This window comes from Rhinoderma darwinii, chromosome 5 (assembly GCF_050947455.1).
Source record: "Rhinoderma darwinii isolate aRhiDar2 chromosome 5, aRhiDar2.hap1, whole genome shotgun sequence".
NCBI lineage: Eukaryota > Metazoa > Chordata > Amphibia > Anura > Rhinodermatidae > Rhinoderma > Rhinoderma darwinii.
The window spans coordinates 77,475,731-77,496,852 of NC_134691.1; the positions used below are offsets into that span (position 1 = coordinate 77,475,731).

At 41.7% G+C, this 21,122-nt stretch overlaps 1 long non-coding RNA gene across 1 annotated transcript; it reads left to right on the forward strand.

The window, feature by feature from the left end:
- Positions 1-4,735: 4,735 nt before the first annotated feature.
- LOC142652646 (uncharacterized) lies at positions 4,736-18,788 on the forward strand. Its single transcript, XR_012847873.1, has 4 exons — positions 4,736-4,956; positions 5,920-6,003; positions 16,568-16,731; positions 18,403-18,788. It is a non-coding gene; the product is annotated as an uncharacterized LOC142652646 (long non-coding RNA).
- Positions 18,789-21,122: the final 2,334 nt, after the last annotated feature.

Here is a 21,122-nt window from a genome sequence, read left to right on the forward strand (position 1 = left end):
AGCTCAGCCAAAAACTACACGGGGGGAACTTGTTAATGATCTCAAGGCAGCTGGGACCACAGTCACCAAGAAAACCATTGGTAACACATTACGCCGTAATGGATTAAAATCCTGCAGTGCCCGCAAGGTCCCCCTGCTCAAGAAAGCACATGTACAGGCCCGTCTGAAGTTTGCAAATGAACATCTGGATGGTTCTGAGAGTGATTGGGAGAAGGTGCTGTGGTCAGATGAGACTAAAATTGAGCTCTTTGGCATTAACTCAACTCGCCGTGTTTGGAGGAAGAGAAATGCTGCCTATGACCCAAAGAACACCATCCCCACTGTCAAGCATGGAGGTGGAAACATTATGTTTTGGGGGTGTTTCTCTGCTAAGGGCACAGGACTACTTCACCGCATCAATGGGAGAATGGATGGAGCCATGTACCGTCAAATCCTGAGTGACAACCTCCTTCCCTCCACCAGGACTTTAAAAATGGCTCGTGGCTGGGTCTTCCAGCACGACAATGACCCGAAACATACAGCCAAGGCAACACAGGAGTGGCTCAAAAAGAAGCACATTAAGGTCATGGAGTGGCCTAGCCAGTCTCCAGACCTTAATCCCATCGAAAACTTATGGAGGGAGCTGAAGATCCGAGTTGCCAAGCGACAGCCTCGAAATCGTAATGATTTACAGATGATCTGCAAAGAGGAGTGGGCCAAAATTCCATCTAACATGTGTGCAAACCTCATCATTAACTACAAAAAACGTCTGACTGCTGTGCTTGCCAATAAGGGTTTTGCCACCAAGTATTAAGTCTTGTTTGCCAAAGGGATCAAATACTTATTTCTCTGTGCACAATGCAAATAAATATATATAATTTAGAAAATTTTATTTTCTTTTTTTTTTTTTATATAATCTATCTCTCACTGGTAAAATTAACCTAGCCTAAAAATTCTAGACTGTTCATGTCTTTGACAGTGGGAAAACTTACAAAATCAGCAAGGGATCAAATACTTATTTCCTTCACTGTATATATATATATATATATATGTTGAGGTTTCATAAAGAGGAAAAAGCACTAATACAATATGAAATATAAAATCCAGATTCCTTCATATGGCAAATAAGCTGGTTTTAGTAGTTTGAGCATCAATATTTAAAAGCAAAATTATGTTTTTTGGCATGTAAGGACAAAAGCATAAATGATTCTGTGGCCCACATATAATTCTGCATTACTATCTGTAGCCCCTTTCATTTTTATCCGGGAACCGGTGTTTACAGTGTACAGCCTCATTCAAGGGAAGCGGGGGGCCCATGGTTCAGAGCTTCACAATAACACATTGATGACCTGTCATAAGGATAGCATGTCAACGTTTTTCACAAAAAAACATTTTTAAAGGCTATGGAAACCTTTGTGCATGACAAATCAATATGCATGCATGTTACTAAAACCCTGCAGAAAAAAGTTGCACTTATCTGTTTTATGCATTGAGCTTTACTTTTTATGCCTTCAGCAGCTGTCATCACCAGTTTGCAACCTTTTCTCCATTCAAACTTCTTGTCTAGGGGCATTCCCCAGCACTGGTCACATGTTCTCCCCTAGGGACATTCCCCAGCACTCGTCACATGTTCTCCCCTAGGGACATTACCCAGCACTGGTCACATGTTCTCCCCTAGGGATATTCCCCAGCACTGGTCACATGTTCTCCCCTAGCGACATTCCCCAGCACTGGTCACATGTTCTCCCCTAGGGACGTTCCCCAGCACTGGTCACATGTTCTCCCCTAGGGACACTCCCCAGCACTGATCACATGTTCTCCCCTAGGGACATTCCCCAGCACTGGTCACATGTTCTCCCCTAGGGACACTCCCCAGCACTGGTCACATGTTCTCCCTTAGGGACATTCCCCAGCACTGGTCACATGTTCTCCCCTAGGGACACTCCCCAGCACTGGTCACATGTTCTCCCCTAGGGACACTCCCCAGCACTGGTCACATGTTCTCCCCTAGGGACATTCCCCAGCACTGGTCACATGTTCTCCCCTAGGGATATTCCTCAGCACTGGTCAAATGTTCTCCCCTAGGGACATTCCCCAGCACTTGTCACGTGTTCTCCCCTAGGGAAATTCCCCAGCACTGGTCACATGTTCTCCCCTAGGGACGTTCCCCCAGCACTGGTCACATGTTCTCCCCTAGGGACACTCCCCAGCACTGGTCACATGTTCTCCCCTAGGGACATTCCCCAGCACTGGCCACATGTTCTCCCCTAGGGACGTTCCCCCAGCACTGGTCACATGTTCTCCCCTAGGGACACTCCCCAGCACTGGTCACATGTTCTCCCCTAGGGACATTCCCCAGCACTGGCCACATGTTCTCCCCTAGGGACGTTCCCCAGCACTGGTCACATGTTCTCCCCTAGGGACACTCCCCAGCACTGGTCACATGTTCTCCCCTAGGGACATTCCCCAGCACTGGTCACATGTTCTCCCCTAGGGACATTTCCCAGCACTGGTCACATGTTCTCCCCTAGGGATATTCCCCAGCACTGGTCACATGTTCTCCCCTAGGGACATTCCCCAGCACTTGTCACGTGTTCTCCCCTAGGGAAATTCCCCAGCACTGGTCACATGTTCTCCCCTAGGGACGTTCCCCTGCACTGGTCACATGTTCTCCCCTAGGGACACTCCCCAGCACTGGTCACATGTTCTCCCCTAGGGACATTCCCCAGCACTGGTCACATGTTCTCCCCTAGGGACGTTCCCCAGCACTGGTCACATGTTCTCCCCTAGGGACACTCCCCAGCACTGGTCACATGTTCTCCCCTAGGGACATTCCCCAGCACTGGTCACATGTTCTCCCCTAGGGACATTTCCCAGCACTGGTCACATATTCTCCCCTAGGGACATTCCCCAGCACTGGTCACATGTTCTCCCGTAGGGACATTTCCCAGCACTGGTCACATGTTCTCCCCTAGGGACATTCCCCAGCACTAAGATACTGAGGAGACCCTATTAGTCAGTGACATGAGGTCAGATGACTCAGGTCAGGGGACAGGTCCACTCCCGTGCTGCAGCCTCCCTGCATCTGCCTGTGCTCTGTGCTCTGCCGAGAAGCAGAGAGGAAGCTCCGCCCACACACAGCCCGTCCTGACCTGTCAGCAAGAAGACATGGTGAGTGTCTCTCTGCGTGTGTTTGTGTGTCTCTGCGTGTGTGTGTCTCTGCATGTGTGTGTCTCTGCATGTGTTTGTCTCTGCATGTGTTTGTCTCTGCCATCTACTACATTATCTGTACTCAGAGAGTTATCACTGTGTTATCTGTGGTGTTACATAGGACTGCAGATAACACTACTACATTATCTGTACTCAGAGAGACATGACTGTGTTATCTGTGGTGTTACATAGGACTGCAGGTAACATCTACTACATTATCTGTACTGTGTGCTAAATTACAATCTCAGCTCTGCTACACAGTACAGATAATGTAGTAGATGTTACCTGCAGTCCTATGTAACACCACAGATAACACAGTGATATCTCTCTGAGTACAGCTAATGTAGTAGTGTTGCCTGCAGTCCTATGTAACACCACAGATAACACAGTGATAACGCTCTGAGTATAGATAATGTAGTAGATGTTATCTGCAGTCCTATGTAACACCACAGATAACACAGTGATATCTCTCTGAGTACAGATAATGTAGTAGTGTTACCTGCAGTCCTATGTAACACCACAGATAACACAGTGATAACTCTGATTACAGATAATGTAGTAGCTGTTGCCTGCAGTCCTATGTAACACCAGAGATAACACATTGTGCTAAATTACAATCTCAGCTCTGTTAAAATGTGTTATCTGTGGTGTTACATAGGACTGCAGGCAACAGCTACTACATTATCTGTACTCAGAGAGTTATCACTGTGTGTTATCTGTGGTGTTACATAGGACTGCAGGTAACACTACTATCTGTACTCAGAGAGTTATCACTGTGTGTTATCTATGGTGTTACATAGGACTGCAGGTAACACTACTATCTGTAGCAGGGAAGGAAGAGGAGTGTTTTGATCCAGCGCTGCGTGGAGTTTTAAAATGGAAGCGGATTTCCAAGTTTAATGTTCTTAGTTTAAAAGAAATGGACATTACAGCCAAGACTAAGGACGCAGAAGCATCCGAAACGCGTAGGCTCCGAGGACATCACCGCCCGCTTACCCTCACACCAGGACTATATACCTCTGGACCATTTCTTTTAAACTAAGAACATTAAACTTGGAAATCCGCTTCCATTTTAAAACTCCACGCAGCGCTGGATCAAAACACTCCTCTTCCTTCCCTGTTTCAGACCGTGTGCCGACACGAGGATCCGGGCGCTGCAGTGACACAATCTATAGTGTCGGGTGAGCTGGAGGATTCCTCCCCCCTCTTCCTCTATTTCTATTTTTACTACTATCTGTATTTAGAGAGTTATCGCTGTGTTATCTGTGTTGTTACATAGGACTGCAGGCAGCAGTTACTACATTATCTGTACTCAGAGAGTTATCACTGTGTTATCTGTGGTGTTACATAGGACTGCAGGTAACATCTACTACATTATCTGTGTTGTGTACATATGTGCCTGTGTGCTTTGTGCTTGTATATTTGTGCCTTTTATGTATTTGTATATGATCCTGTCTGTGTATTTATCTGTGTGTGTGTGTGTGTGTATATATGTGTTTGTACGTCTATATATTTACCTGTATGTATATATTCCAGATGTGTGTATGTATATTTGCCTGTATGTCTAAATATCTGTCTTTTTGTATGTACAGTATATATGTTCCAGCGTGTCCATATATGTGGTTAATTTTTGGTTTGTGTAGGGGGCGGCAATAGAGAGTCCCGCACAGGGCGCAATCCAAGCGAAGGCCGGCCCTGGCTGTCACCAACCCTAGTCAGAAGGAACTCCGCCGCTGCCTGCGCCGCATGACCTCCTCTGCTCCTCCGGTAAGTCACACCAGGCAGAGCGGAGAGTGGTAGAGGTAGGCTACCGCTCACCGGTCTGTTCACAGTGTGGCGCTAAGTACAAGTGGGGAGGAGTGTGGCGCTAAGTACAAGGGGGTCTGTGTGGCACTATTTACAAGGGGGGCTGTGTGTGGCCTCTTTAATTTATTTTCTTTTAATTTATTTTTATGTTAATTACATTATAGATCTACATCGCCTGTAAAATGTAGAAATGCTTTTATACTCGCGTTACATTAAAAAAATCGTGAAAAAAAATTACACCTCATTGATTGGTAGGGAAAGAAAACATGGCGAGGGGGAAGGAGATGTTGGGAAATAAGTTGGGGGGGGGGGCGCCAATCTGAATCTTTGCCCCGGGTGCAGAAGAACCTAGCTACGCCTCTGTACACCTGCTTCACCAAAAAATTCCATCTAGGGAATCCACATCTTACTTGTGCAACATTGACTATACAAATGGCCAAAAAATATGGGAAACAAGACTTGACACTTTCGTTGTAGTAGGGGACTTCTTGTAAAACAGGCCAATGTGTTGAACAATTTTATATTTCTGAATAGACTAGACCATTTTGCTATATATTTTGTGACTGGAATTAAAAAATGCATATTCTGTTGTGTTTTGCACTTGTGCCTTTTTGCTAATGGGAAAAATTACCTAAACGACACTAGGGATAGAACATGCTGCTTACTACTGATGCATGGGAATACAAATACATTATTTTCTACTCTTTTAGTAATATTTGTTTGCTGCATTTTAACATGTAATAAACTGCAACAGAAAACCAACACCAAGGAGTGTAGTATATGGAGACATGAAACTCTGAATGGTATATTGTAACAATTGTGTCACTAGTGGCTGAAGGTTGTGGATCTCAGTGCACATTTTGTGTTGTCATTTGCCAATAGACTCAGTAAATCTTTTTCAAAAATTGTTTACTAAATTCCCAGTTAGGGAGCTGTCAAGAAGCAAGGACCTAACAAGTAACCATGGGGAAAAACGTACCACTCCGCCATGGCTACCTTCAGCAGCAAGTGAGCTTAAGACTTAAAAAGCTTCTTATTATTTTTGTCTCTCCTCTTTCTTTTGTGTCCTTACCTCCTTTTCTTAGTCTCCCAGGGAACTGCTTTCAACTTTCCACTGTCCTTTCCATTACCATTATGATCTCTAAAGGGGGTTTTACACAGGACGATTATCGGGCAGACAAGCATTCATATAACGCTTGATGACGATAATTGCCCTGTGTAAAAAGGGCAGCGATCAACAGATGAACGACCAAACATTCGATCATCTGCTGGTCGTATAGTTTTGAAAAAAAGTTAAATATTATCGTTGCCGGCAACACATCTCCCTGTGTAAACAGGGAGACGCGCTGCCGACTTGATAATGACGTATGGGGACGAGCGATTGGAGTAACAACCGCTCGTCCCCATCCACAGCTCAATGTGACAGGAACAAGCGAGTGCCGATCAACGATGTCTTGTTGATCGGTGCTCGCTGCACCTGCCGAATGTTGGCCGGTGTAAAAGGGCATTAAGTGCACCTCACTTCTGAGTAGAGATTGGTCCCCTCAGTTGCTATGCCTGCTGTCCTGGATATTACGCCCATGTCAGGAAGCATACGACATGGTAAAGAGTTAGTAAGTCTTGCTGATTACCCAAGAGTAGTCCTGTGTAGCAAGTGCCAACATAGTCTGAGCAACCTGCTTTAAGCCAGTGGGAGGGGGTAGTCAATTCCAAATCTGACACTATATATCTTGTAGCACCACATGTGTTATATATTATGCCATGTGTGGTTGTGACAAAATATATGTTGGGTTAACATCACGTCAGCTACGAGTTTGGACCCGCGAGCATGTGTGGGATATCATTGCTGCGAAGGAAATCAAGGATTTGACACTTCTCAAAACAGTACCCAAACATTTTAAATTATGTCATGGATGTGACCCAAGAACCTTTAGAGTCTGAGGGATTGATAAAATACACTGCGGTATCAGAGGAGGAGATTTGAGGAATTTACTTGCCCATAGAAAGTGTAAATGGATAATAACCCTGGGTACAATCGTCCCCTAAGGCCTTAATGAAAAATTTAGTTTTGCTGCATTTCTGTAGCCTCTCTGCCTTTTTATGTATGTATTAATTGTGTTTTTATGTTCAGTGTAATTGTAGATTCCCAGTTACTGCCTTAGGCCTCATGCACACGACTGTAGCTATGTGCACGGCCGTGATTTTTGGGTCAGCCGGCAGCGGACTGTCAGTCGCGAGTCGCCCACAAATCGCGGGCCAAGCACATGGCCGCGGCCATTATTTTCAATGAGCCTGGACCGCAGAACACGGCCGTAATAAGGCATGCCCGTTCTTTCTGCAGTCCAGGCTCTCGGGCCATGCACGGACTGTGAAAACCACGGTCGTGTGCATGGCCCCATAGGAATGAATGGGGCCGCAATTCTCCCGTGGATTTTCGGGGGAATTGCGGCCGCAAAAGCACGTTCGTGTGCATGGGGCCTGAGAGATTCTGTGTTGTGAGACGTCGTGAAATTAAAAAAAGAAGTCTCCTGGTTTTAGTCTGCTTTGTGAATACCAGTCCCCGGGAACCATATAGTGTTGAAAACCTGTACGATGTTATGCATCGCTTCCCGTATTAACCTGCTTGTCTTATTTTTCATTTATAGTCACTTTTTTTTTTCTTTTTATTACTTCCAATTTTTTTAATTTTTCCTTTTTAAATTTGGTATTACATAAAATCATCCAACTAATTATTCTTTATTATTAATATGTTTTTTATCCTGCATCACTGTTACTTTATGTAATTAATAGGAACAACATTTTTCTGGATGCATTATTCTCACTAACGATTGCACTTCATTGATAATAAATGGTTGTAATATGTGCACTTTATTGATATTAAGATTGACAGTGCATGTTGCTTTTCATGTGTTGATGTTTTTGAACTTGTATTTAATAATTTTTTTTGTTTCTTTTTACACAAAAATATTCTTATCACTGGCACCATATTAGTATGATATTCAATGTGAATTGGTATGCTGTAATGTATACCTACATGGGAGAAGCGAAGGTTTTTGTATTATTTTGTTTTGTGGGACCGAACATTTTATTATTCCGAGCTGCTTTGTAACTCAGACACTATTCAGCGCTCTGCATATTTCACTTATGGTTACCTGGGGTTGGGCGTGAATCATGTATCCGGTTTACAGAGCCGCCAGTTTGGGTCTCAGAAACGGGCACTGTGCGCATGCGCCATCTCCTTGGTGACAAGTCCCGGAGGTGGCTCATGAGCGGTTGGCGTTCAGATGGCCTGGGCTGGCGTTCTCACGGTATTCCGATTGCGCCCGCGCATGTGCCGTTGACCAGGACGGCCATTGGTCTAAAACGCGCGTCGGGGCGCTACACTGGGCACAAGGATCACTTTGCATATATGGGTAGGTTACCTTGTTTAGGACATACATCCACTCTTAGAACTCTTTCTTTATAGTTTTGATAGGGCATCTTGTAATAGTGAAGGTGGAAGGCTACTATTTTGCTTTCATCCCATGCACTACACGCCACTCCCCTCTAGACTAGTGGGAGTGGCTATTATTATTTAAAGCACCTGTTCACTCTCCTTCATCAGCGTTTCTGACCTGTCTGTGTCCATTGGTAAGTATGGCCTTTTTCTGTGTTTTTGTGTATATATGTCCCCTTGTTTTTATCTGTTTGGTTTGGATATCAGGAACAATAGGTTCCATTTAGGGAGTTAGTGACTCGCAAGTCTGGGGATCCTTGTCGTGGAATGCGAGCTTGCGTCCTTTTGGCCAAAATGATTACTAATACCCCAGGTATTTTTCATTCTTACTTATATTTGCTTCTTTTTGACACAGCCGGGTCTTTTATGCTGGGAGAGCATGGTGTGTTGTTGTTTGGCATAGCAAGCAGGGTAGCCCGCTCTATGAATTATAAAGGCGTCACAAATAGGCTTCTACCTGGCTATACACGTTGCACCTCATGACATACACTCTATCCCTCCATGTTTCACACACTTGCACCCCATTATTCATTTATCTTTATTTAGGCACTTTACTCATTACTGCCCCCTATATTTCACTTATATTATTACACTGCACATACACTATTCATTTATTATTTTTTACTACACATCCCATGCACTACACGCCACTCCCCTCTAGACTAGAGGGAGTGGCTATTATTACTTAATGCACCTGTTCACTCTCCTTCATCAGCGTTTCTGACCTGTCTGTGTCCATTGGTAAGTATGGCCTTTTTCTGTGTTTTTGTGTATATATGTCCCCTTGTTTTTATCGGTTTTATTTTGCTTTCATGTAGACTCCATTAATGCTCCTTTCCTATGTGGATATATATCCAAGCTTGTTCATAACACTCTGGATTATGCTCCAGATAGCTACTTTATATGCATCTGTGCACATGACTATTGATATGGAATTCACCAATGTTATGCATTTTATAAAAAAAAATTATGTGTAGCCCATGTATAGCTCTACTGTATGGGATCCTCAATGTGATTTTATCCCTCATGTTTTGTTTAATAATAAAAGATTTGATATTTTTCATATTTATACAGAATAGTGCATGACTCCTTATCCTTCTTATGTATATAACTGATGCTGTGGAGTTTCTATTTGCTACTACCTAACATTTTTGCAGGTGTGGTACAGTATGTGGAATCACCTAGCCAACGTTTCATTTGCTCTGTGAGATATATGTTTATGTATTGATTACCCAAGAGAAATCACTTGGCTTGCTCACCAACTGTAGTCACCTAACCAGTCAGGTGATCCATCTTAACCATTTCACGTGAAGCATGCCCTGTTTTCCAGATAGCACATGCTTTCCGTCAGCTCCCATTTCGGAATTTCAAGAGTACAGTCAGTGTGTGCTATTGCACCAACTAGGCTAGTTTTATTTGGACATCATTTAGTGGCTATTACTCACCTTCCCTCACTCCAGCACCACGCTCCTGCTCACGGCCACTGGTGCTCTGAACCCATCTGCGAACCAGTCCACCCAATCGGCCCCTTCTGATGACAACATGGAGTGGCAGTTTTTCAATGCAGGATCTGGCTACTGGATCTTCTCTGTCAATTAGGTACAACCGCCTCGCTCTGACAACATCATGGCGTGGCAACTTTAAAATGGAGGATCTAGGTGCTGGACTTTGACTCTGAAGTACAATCTTCTGAGGTGCCTTACTTGCATTTTTGATCCTTGCTCTGACCTAACCTTGCCCATAGTCTTGTTGCTAGATTCTGCTCTTTTTTCACTCCTTTGGATTTGTTGCTTGGTTGTTGTTGTTCTACCTCCTAGTTTGGACCCCTAGTCATCTTCTGATTACATCTTTGTCTCATCCTATGGATTGCTTGATCTTGACCACTCTCCCAGTGCTGACCCCTGATAGGGTATGTGCACACGACAACGCCAAATACGTCTGAAATTACGGAGCTGTTTTCAGAAGAAAACAGCTCCTGAATTTCAGAAGTTTTTACAAGCGCACGCGTTTTTTGCGGCGTCTTTTATGGACGTAATTGGAGCTGGTTTTCATTGGAGTCAATGGAAAATGGCTATAATTACGTCCCAAGAAGTGTCCTGCACTTCTTTGACTCGGCCGTAATTTTACGTGCCGTCTTTTGACAGCGACGTGTAAAATGACAGCTCGTCTGCACAGAACATCTTAAGACCCATTGCAAGCAATGGGCAGATGTTTGCCGACGTATTGGAGCCGTCTTTTCAGGCGTAATTCGAGGCGTAAAATGCCTCCATTATGCCTGAAAATTGGTCGTGTGCACATATCTATAGAGTTCCTGATTTTGCAGCTGCCTGCACTTCAGAGGTTGCTTTCGGCGTCCCTGCCGCCAAATGGAGACTAATCAGGGGACTGGTACCTGGGAATCCGAGGAAAGTCAATGTCTCCTTGTGGTGGTTAAGGATAAAGAACAAATTTCTTAGACTCTGCACCTCAGTTCAACCAGCAAGAGTCCGGTTTCTGGTTGAACTAATTCACTTTCTAGTGAGCACCTTAACAGATGCTCTCATACAAAAGAGATCTGCCCGGTGATAGCTTTTCTCTAATGATGACAATCACTTCATATAAACAAAAGATAAGAAAAACTTGAGGAAAAAAAGTTATATTTACCTATTTTATCAGAAGTCTCAAATTAAATTTCTTAAAAACATAGACACAAAGACACATTCTTATTCATAAGGGAAACGACTGTATCATTTTTAGGATTCAGATTTTAATGAGATGACGCTGTGCACCTCCAAACATGTTCCCTTCATTTTACACTGTTTGTTTACACCAAGAACAGTTTGACATTCAAATGAGTCTGTAAGGAACAAGAGCCTCATGCTTTAGTTCCTGCTTAGTACAGATGACATTGATTTGTGAGCATAATGCTTGACTACGGGATGTGTGACAGATAAATTTTATCAAAATTAAGGCACAATTAAACATTTCATCTTCCTAATTACTGGCTGTAGATTCGGCCTGATGACCATGTGCTGTAAGAAATCAGCGACCATTACACATTTTAATGGAGCACAGCTGTCTTACAGCTTGGTAATATTTGCACAGTGCCACAGAACTGTAATTTATGATAAAAAGAAAAAATGTGTATTGGCTCTTTTTTGCCAAAACAGATTAAGGATTCATATACTTTAATGAGATTTGGAGCTTGCTTTAGATTATCGTTATAAATGATTTATGTGCATGTTGGTCGGCACTTGCACATTTGGTTGATTTGTGCCTTCCTCCACATGTGAGGCAGCTTTAACTAAGGTGTCAATATTCTTTTATGGTTTTTATTCCATCCAACTATTTGTCAGGCAGGAAAGTCAGAATTGTGCACTTACTTTGCTTCTGCTAGACTTGTGAGGCTTTCCTTATAAAACGCGAAAATTATAGAATAATATATTTGGTATAAGCTCTGCAAGCTATTAATTACTGATGACAGAAAAACAACAAGGTCTGGGAAACAAGATGGGCAATGTGTTTGGTGGAAACAAACTCCTCCATACAAATACCTGAACTTCTTAGTTTCGACATTTGCATTTTAAGTCTTCTCACCACCACATAGTTACATACGAAGGTAAAAAGGTTGTAAAAAGATACATGCCCATCAAGTTCAACCAATCGAAGATCAGTTATACATCATTCAATGCTAAATTATTTACAACCCTCAAAGTCATATGTCATTAGATAAGCATCAAACGTTTTTTTTAATGCTGTCAAAGTATCTGCCATTACTACCTCTTGGGTAGGAGATTCCATATTTTGAATACACTAACTGTAAAGAACCCTTTCCTATATTGATGTCTGAATCGCATTTCCTCCACATGTAAAGAATGTCCCTGGGTCCTTTGTACAGTTCTTGGAATGCATAAATCATATGCCAGTTCCTGTTATTGTATTGACCACACAGTTATTTATACATGTCAATTAGATCACCTCTAAGTTGTATTTTTCCCAAGCTGAACAAGCCTGATTTTTCTAGCCTCCCATTGTAAGAGAAACCTCCAAACCCATTTAATAATCTAGTTGCCTGCCTTCGAACTCTATTTAATGCTCCTATATCCTTTTTACAATTGGTCCTCTATTGGTCTAATGTAGTCAAAGGTAAATTCGAATGATAGTCATTAACATGGAAGCTGTCTGAATATAACACTAAGAATTAGGCCCCATGCACACGACTGTGCCCGTAATCACGGCCCGTGATTGCGGGCACAACCGTCTGCTGACGGCCGCCCGTATTTTCGGGCCGTGCTCCCATACAAAGTATGGGAGCACAACTCGTAAAACATGAAAAACAGACATGATCCATAATTCCCGGCACAGTTCTACGGCACAGACACCCATCCATAGCGATACGGAAAGGTGACCGCGGCCAATAGAACAGAATGGGTCAGCAAAACCATGTACCGTATTACGGTCTGCTGTTTTACGGTCTGATGCATGGGGCCTTAGAGTTAGAATATGACAAAGCTCGGCTTATGATTGATTATCCAAGCCCAAACTGTAGGATTCTCTGCATTCTCCTGAAACAAAAAGTCTTGCAGAAAACACAGAGTTAATTTCCTGCTGATCTGTTAAATTTTTCGTGAACAGCTGAAGGGGTTGGGCTAAGCAAAGGTGTGGGGCCTAATGATTGGTGTGCCCTACTGCAGACAGGGCAGAGGGGGTGAAGGCTCCTGCTGCAGTCAATTGTCTTACACCCAGACACATAATAGTGAGAAGAAGGAGTTTTTTAATTGCTATATGAGACAAAATGGGATCTAAGTAAAAGAGGAGATTAAGGAAGGAATTGCTGAGATATATTATTATTTTTTGTGAACTTTTTATGTTTCGTGTTCCTTTTCGTATAGCAGGCATTAATGAACACCACACCTAGAATACATAAGTTGGCCATAGATAAGTCATTTCAGACGGCCATTTTCTGAATGACTGATGTTTAGTATTTGGTCTGTGAAGGTTGTTATTCTGGATAAGTTGAAACGACGAATCGACAATCTACCTCTGCCTTGATCTGTGGCCTGGGCTTCTATTAATGGGATGCACAAGTTTTGTCATGAACAACTTTCCATGCCTGCACCTAATATGGGGCATCATCTGTTTCACAGATAACTGCCTTTGGTGGTAGTCTGTCACGGTCATTTTTTTCACGAAAAATCCCCCGACAGTGATCAAAAAATGGTCTGAATGGGATTCATGTTATAGAATGAAAATACATCCCAAATAGCTTAGCAAAATAGTTTAGCCAATGCAAAAACAAATTAAAAAAAGTTAATTTACATAGTGTAATCAAACACAATGGGTCTAAATGATTAAATCTTATCAGTAATTATAGCACTTGTACATTAAAATGATAAGAAAATCAACATTCTAAACTGTTGGCTGAGTCCCAAGAATTTGGATGGAAAATCTATCTTGGAAACCGAAATGCAATGTTTTTAACCCCTTCATGACAACCATGCATTTATTTACATATATTGTACAATATGAAAGCTAATATCAACTAGTAATTTTAGCAATTTGTAATTTCTGTGTAAAATTTGATTGTTACTGATTCCTATTTCAAAGTATGAGCACAAAACCATTCTGGTAGCTTACATGACTAACATGTACTACATTAAAGTACCATCTATATTTCATTGGGGAAGTCTTAGCTTACTGTGTTATCAAAGAAAATCCTATGACTATATTAAAAGAAAAACTCACAAATTTCCAGTGAAAATATGACTTATGTGCCAATCTGAAGAAATTAAGGAGTATAAAATTTGGTATGTAAATAACGAATTAATCATACATTAATTAATATAATGTGAAAAATCATGGAAATTATGATATACTGCATGTGGATTTTTCCCCAACCATGTACCTGTACTGATATTTTAGAACTTAGATTTCATGGGAAACTAACATACAAGATTACAGTTCAGAATTTCAATTTTCTTATTTCCAATAGGGGGCTAGTAAGACATTTTTCTAACAGTAAGGTAAATTGGACTATGAATTTTCAGGTCATGGAGTCCCTATAGTGGTTGTAAGGTGCCCCTGTATGGCACCATAATGCTTTTAGAAGAGAATATGTCCATAATTTAAGGATCTGCCAGGCACAGCTTCGGGGTTAACTTCCTTAGGTAATCAGTCTTCACCTGAGTCTATGTCTCTGAGACTGACTCCAGCTTCCACCACTCAGGCTGGCAGGCTTAGGAGTGGGAGAGCCTATCGCAGCCTGGCCAGACTCAGCTAGCTCCCGCCCTCTGTCTATTTATACCTGCCTTTCCTGTTCCTCCTTGCTTGTGATTCTTCCCGTGTGGTTTCCTGGCCCAGCTACAGCTTCTGACTCTTTGATCCTGCTCCATACTGACCCTGGCTTACTGACTACTCTCCTGCTCTGCGTTTGGTACCTCGTGCACTCCTGGTTTGACTCGGCTCGTTCACCACTCTTGTTGCTCACGGTGTTGCCGTGGGCAACTGCCCCATTTCCCTTAGCTTTGTGTACCCTTGTCTGTTTGTCTCGTGCACTTACTGAGCGTAGGGACCGCCGCCCAGTTGGACCCCGTCGCCTAGGGCGGGTCGTTGCAAGTAGGCAGGGACAGAGTGGCGGGTAGATTAGGGCTCACTTGTCCGTTTCCCTACCCCTATCATTACACAAATTTCCCGAAATTCGTTTTGGGGCCTATTCTATCGAATCAGCTGTCCAAGTTGATTCGGTCCTAATAAATTAGCTATGAATTGCAATTGCCCCGATTGCCCTGTCTTACTCTCTGATGTCTTCTAGGACTATATCCCATTTGCATACAGTCCTTGAAGACATCAGAGAGTCAAACAGCGCAATCGGGGCACTTTCGATTCTACCCTAGTGTTCAGTAGTGATGCGTGATTGGCTGCAGCGGTCACAGGACATGGGTAACATGGAACAAAACAACGACATCTCAGGAGGCCACCAGGGACGCATCGAGGCAGCAGTCATATAGGACAAAATGACGTTGTCTTAGGAATCTGGCAGGAACACATCGCTACGGGAAACTAGGAGAGTATGGTATTTTTTATTTTCTTTCCTCCCCTCCTCTTTTTCACATCTGTAAAATAGCGGCCAAATTTTGCGATTTGTGTGTCGCGATCCCCAAAAGTTTCGAATTTAAATACATCATCATTCCCCTAGAATTTTAAAAAAATCCCCCTGCATGTAATGCGAATGAGAACTATATTCTCCATGCATTTTTCTAGTGTTTATAGCAACCATGTGCTCATGGGTGACGCAAAGCTATCCATGTTACGGAAGAGCAGGAAATGCCTGCATAATCTAAAGAACCAATCAGCAGCTAGATTACATCCAGAGAACAATCAGCTGCTAGATAACATCCAGCCAATCAGCTGCCTGTCAACACCCCGTTATGTCTCTGGCTTCCATCAGATATGTTATTCATGCCACCCATGCCACATATGTCTGGTCCTCTTCTCATGATTCCCTCTGGCGTAATACAAAAATGCTGGAGGGAAACTGATGACATAATTGATCCTGTTCTTTTTTATAGAAACAGTTTTGTGTCTGGTGATATCAGTTGTGACGCCAGACGTCTCCCTGTGCTGGACAGAAAAATATTGCATGCAGCATTTTTCCATCCCAGCTATACTGGCCACAAAAACAAAAACAGCCATTGTTTTTCTAAACAAACCATTTTATGTTTTAGATAATTTTTTTTACAGTTTAAATTTTGCCTCTATCTAATCTATCTATCTATCTATCTATCTATCTATCTATCTATCTATCTATCTATCTATCTATCTATCTATCTATCTATCTATCTATCTATCTATCTATCTATCTATCTATCTATCTATCGAAAAAATACCCAAGAGTGTAAGATGTGACAACCGTACAAATTTAGAACGACAAAGCCTTGGGCAAATTGCTAAAATGTATGACATAGTATTTAAAGCGGCTGACAAAGGGGGTAACATAGTGGTGTGGCCCTGCAAAATGTATGAGGCAGAAGCCTATCGTCAGCTGCATAATACAGAATGCTATAAAAAAATGACTTTCAATCCCTTATCTGCTTACAGACTTGACCTACAGAAACTTTTAAACACAGCGGTACAGAAGAATATTATATCAAAAGATCTAAATGCAGCACTCACTGTTCCCGAACCGACTATTCCAACTTTATATCTTCTACCAAAAATCCATAAGAATGCCACAACTCCACCTGGTCGCCCAATTATTTCAGGTAAGGGAAGTCTCACGGAAAAAACATGTCTGTTTATTGATCATTATCTAAAGGACATTGTTAAAAACTTACCATCTTACACTCGCGACACAGCAGATCTATTACAAAAGATCAATGGCATCAATATGGAGGAGGACATGCTGCTTGTAACCTGTGATGTCGAGTCTCTGTACACGAGTATTCGACACACAGATGGTTTGCGAGCAGTATCCTATTTTCTATTGATGGAAAATATGGAAACATCATTCAGCAATTTTCTACTGAGTCTCCTTGAATATATTCTGACGCATAATTTCTTCACCTTCAATGGGTCCTTCTACCTACAGCTCCAGGGAACAGCAATGGGGGCGGCATGTGCACCCTCATATGCCAACATGTTCCTGGGGCTGTGGGAGAGGGACCAGGATGTCTCTATGGACCAGGTCATATTCTGGGCCAGGTACATAGATGACATCCTGATTATCTGGAAAGGCACTCCAGTCTCCCTGGAGCACTTTATTAATAGTTTAAATAAAAACAATTTGAACATCAAACTAACTTATCAATATCATGAAAACCAGATAGATTTTCTGGATGTTAGATTGTTCAAAGACCAACAAGGGTTTCTCCAAACAGATGTTTTCAGAAAATCGACTTTGGTCAACGCATTACTCCATGCGTCGTCTTCTCATCCAATACACACTATAAGAGCTGTACCCATTGGACAGTTTCTTAGAATTAGAAGAATTTGCTCATCAGAGGAAACTTTTGAGAAACAAGCATTTGAACTGACAGAACGTTTCTTGAGTCGGGGTTATAGTAAGAGGTGCATCAAGAAGGCATATCATCGCGCAAAAACCACCCCAAGGGAGAATCTTCTATTCCCTAAAAATGCACAACGAACCGACTCCCGGGTAAGGTTCACTACAAACTACCACTCAAGATGGCCTCAGATGAATGCCATTCTGAGACAATTTTGGCCCATTCTCCTTGCAGATCCCAATATTGAAAGACATGTCACAAAATTCTCCTGTGTCTCGGCTTGTCGCTCACGTAATTTGTGTGATCATATAGAGAGAAGCCATTACCAACCGAAGAATTTAAAATTCCCTTTTGGGACAAAAGGACCGAAATGGGGTTGCACACCATGTGGACACTGCATTGCATGTCCGAATATTGACAGAGCCACTACATTTGTGGACGCAAAAGGTGAGAAAACATACAAAATCACTCACCACATCAATTGCTCCACAAGAGCGGTCATATATTATGCAACATGTCCCTGTCCAAAAATATATATTGGCTTAACGTCCAGAGAGTTAAAAGTAAGAGTTAGGGAACACATGCGTGACATTGCTGGAGCAGAGACTGTTGACTCTATAGACCAACTCAAACTGAAACCCATAGCTCGTCATTTTAAAACACACCATGCGTGTAATCCTAAGGGTCAGGGGCATTGACTGTATTAAAGCGGGTATTCGAATGGGAGACATTGGCCAAAAATTGTCGCAATGTGAGTCAAAATGGATTTGGACTCCCAACACCCTATGTCCACGAGATTTAAATGAAGTTCTCAGTTTTGCGCCATTTCTCTGACCTATGGTATCCCCAGCGGTTCCATTTTTAATTGCTACATTTATCTGTTTTTAATTCTATGTTTTAATGTACATTCTCTGCATCTTTAACATCTAGATAGACGGGTTGATGAAGCACCATAGATATCTACTCTGTTTGGAAAGATGGAGGCGGACACTAGAATATAATCTTTTGGAAGACGAGCAACAAAGAACAATTCAATTATATATATTCTTTTTATACAAATATATTTATTCCCTATAACTACTATCTGTTTAAATATTGTATGCAGTATCTGACGTATTTGGAGTTGACGATATTTTGGATTAAGTGTTAGCTGTTACATTAGTATTTCCTGTATTACAATGCACTAATATTTGTTGTTATAATAGTGTTCAATATGTCTTTAACACACATCACATTTGGTTATCATAATATACCTACACTCTTATGCACATTTTCAACACTGTGTCTATATTACTACTCTTGTGTTCATTAACATGTCTACACATATACTTATATTTTCACAAAGTAACTATATATATTTTCATATATATATGTCTTATCTTTCACTTTCACTTTCATTCACACTATCACTCATTATTTTTTAATTAGTATGTCTGCTCACAATGTACATTTATTGTATTTACTGTATTCATGTACAATGTTCACTTTCATTCACCTCTTACACATCACTTTTTGCGCTTTCTTTACATTACTTTTATCCCTTACCTTCACACATATTCACTCTCTATTTTCGTCTTGCGTTTTTTCAAATTATGTATTTTTGACATTTTTCTGTCTCTATTTTTCTTCAATATATATATTTTTTCTGCAACAAACATATAAAATTTGGCAGAAACGTCCTCCCCCTTCTTTGTTGTTATTATCGTTTATATTTGTTATTATAGTTGTAAATAATATACAGAAAATATTTTGTTATATATATGGATCTAGAAGCTAATATATACGATACTGTATTGTGCTCCATTGCGATTTCTACTATTTTTAATTCTTACCTTCTCTGTCCTTATATGCCGACATCCTATTTGTGCTTCGTCTTCTATTTTGCTCTATTTCCGTCTTACCAGGAGCCGTATGTATCCTATGGAGGGCGGAGTTTAGACACATACTGCATTGTGCAGATGACCAGCCCAGCACTTACGTCAGGGGGGAGTGTCTCGGGCTTCTTTCGTCTCTGTGTCTTCATCTGGAGGGGCAGAGTACGGGTGCCACGTGCGCTCCTGCTCCGACCGCCTTGATGACGCAGCGCCGGAAGTGCATCACGGGTCTGCTCTGTACCTCACGCATGCCGCTCTATAGTGGCTGATCTAATTTATTATTCCTCCTTATGTGCCCTAACTTTTCCATTGGATCGCAGTTCCTTAAATACCCTGTTCCGCTGGAGAGACGCCACCCCCGGACGAAGGCATTTCTGCCGAAACGCGCGTCGGGCTTGGTGTCTCTGCAGTTGTAGGAGCATATACACATGGGTAAGCTGACTTTTGGTCATATATATGGCCTTTTCCATTGGTATTATGTCTACATACATTGATTCTGGGCAGCAATACAGCTACAGCTTTACTTTTTGTGAATATATTTATGTATTACACTGCCTTGATCTCTTTATCATATGATATGTCATGATATTCTGTCCCCCCATGTTGCTTCTAACTGCAGGACACTTCTTTGCATAGCATGGTCCTATTTTTATTATTCACTTTGTGTATATTTATGTCAAATAAAGTTTTTTCATATTTCTATTAATCTGAGTGTTAATTGACCTTCATTTATAGGCGAGACCTATCTATCTATCTATCTATCTATCTATCTATCTATCTATCTATCTATCTATCTATCTATCTATCTATCTATCTATCTATCTATCTATCTGTCTGTCTGTCTGTCTGTCTGCCACAACAAGGCATCCTCTATAGGTGGGAACCTACTCTGCACATACAAGATGTAACTGTCTTTATCTTGACTTTTAACGCATTAAATACACGGTGGCACGATCCTTTATCTTTAAGGAAGATGGCTACACCCGTACACCCAGAACTGGGATTAAGCCTACATATATCTGGGGATGGTAGGAACCAGCAGTAAACTAATTAAAATCACCCAGGGCATATGTAGGCTTAGTCCCAGTTCTGGGTGTATGTGCAGAGTAGGTACCCAAGTATAGAGGTCGCGTTGTCGTGGCGGGTGGGCCCACACAATTTGATCAAAATGTGCGGTAAGAACCTCCCCATTTTAAGTAGATTTAGCAGTAATGCATATATATTTATATTTAGTGGCTTAGGTGATATTAGTGCTCGCAGAGTGCTGTCACCATTTTTTTTGTCTGCTGTATAAATTTGCAGTCACAGGTGTTCTTGAACCTGTATACACGTTTTGTTTCATTTTGTTGGAATGGGCTGTTCAAATTTTTGTGTTGTTTATGTGATTCATATAAGTGGGGTCAGTGACTGCCTCCATTTTTTTTATCTTGAACTCCTCCCATTCTGCCCTGGTTGATTTTAATTAGTTTAATGCTGGTTCCTACAATCTCCAGATATATGTATGCTTAGTCCCAGTTCTGGGTTTATGTGCAGAGTAGGTCCCCACCTTACAGAGGTCGCATTGTCATGGCGGGTGGGCAAACACAATTTGATCAAAATGTGCACAAAGAACCTCCCTATTGTAAGTAGATTTAGCAGTAATGCATATTTCTATCTATCTATCTATCTATCTATCTATCTATCTATCTATCTATCTATCTATCTATCTATCTATCTATCTATCTATCTATCTATCTATCTATCTATCTAATCTATCTATCATCTATCTATCATGTT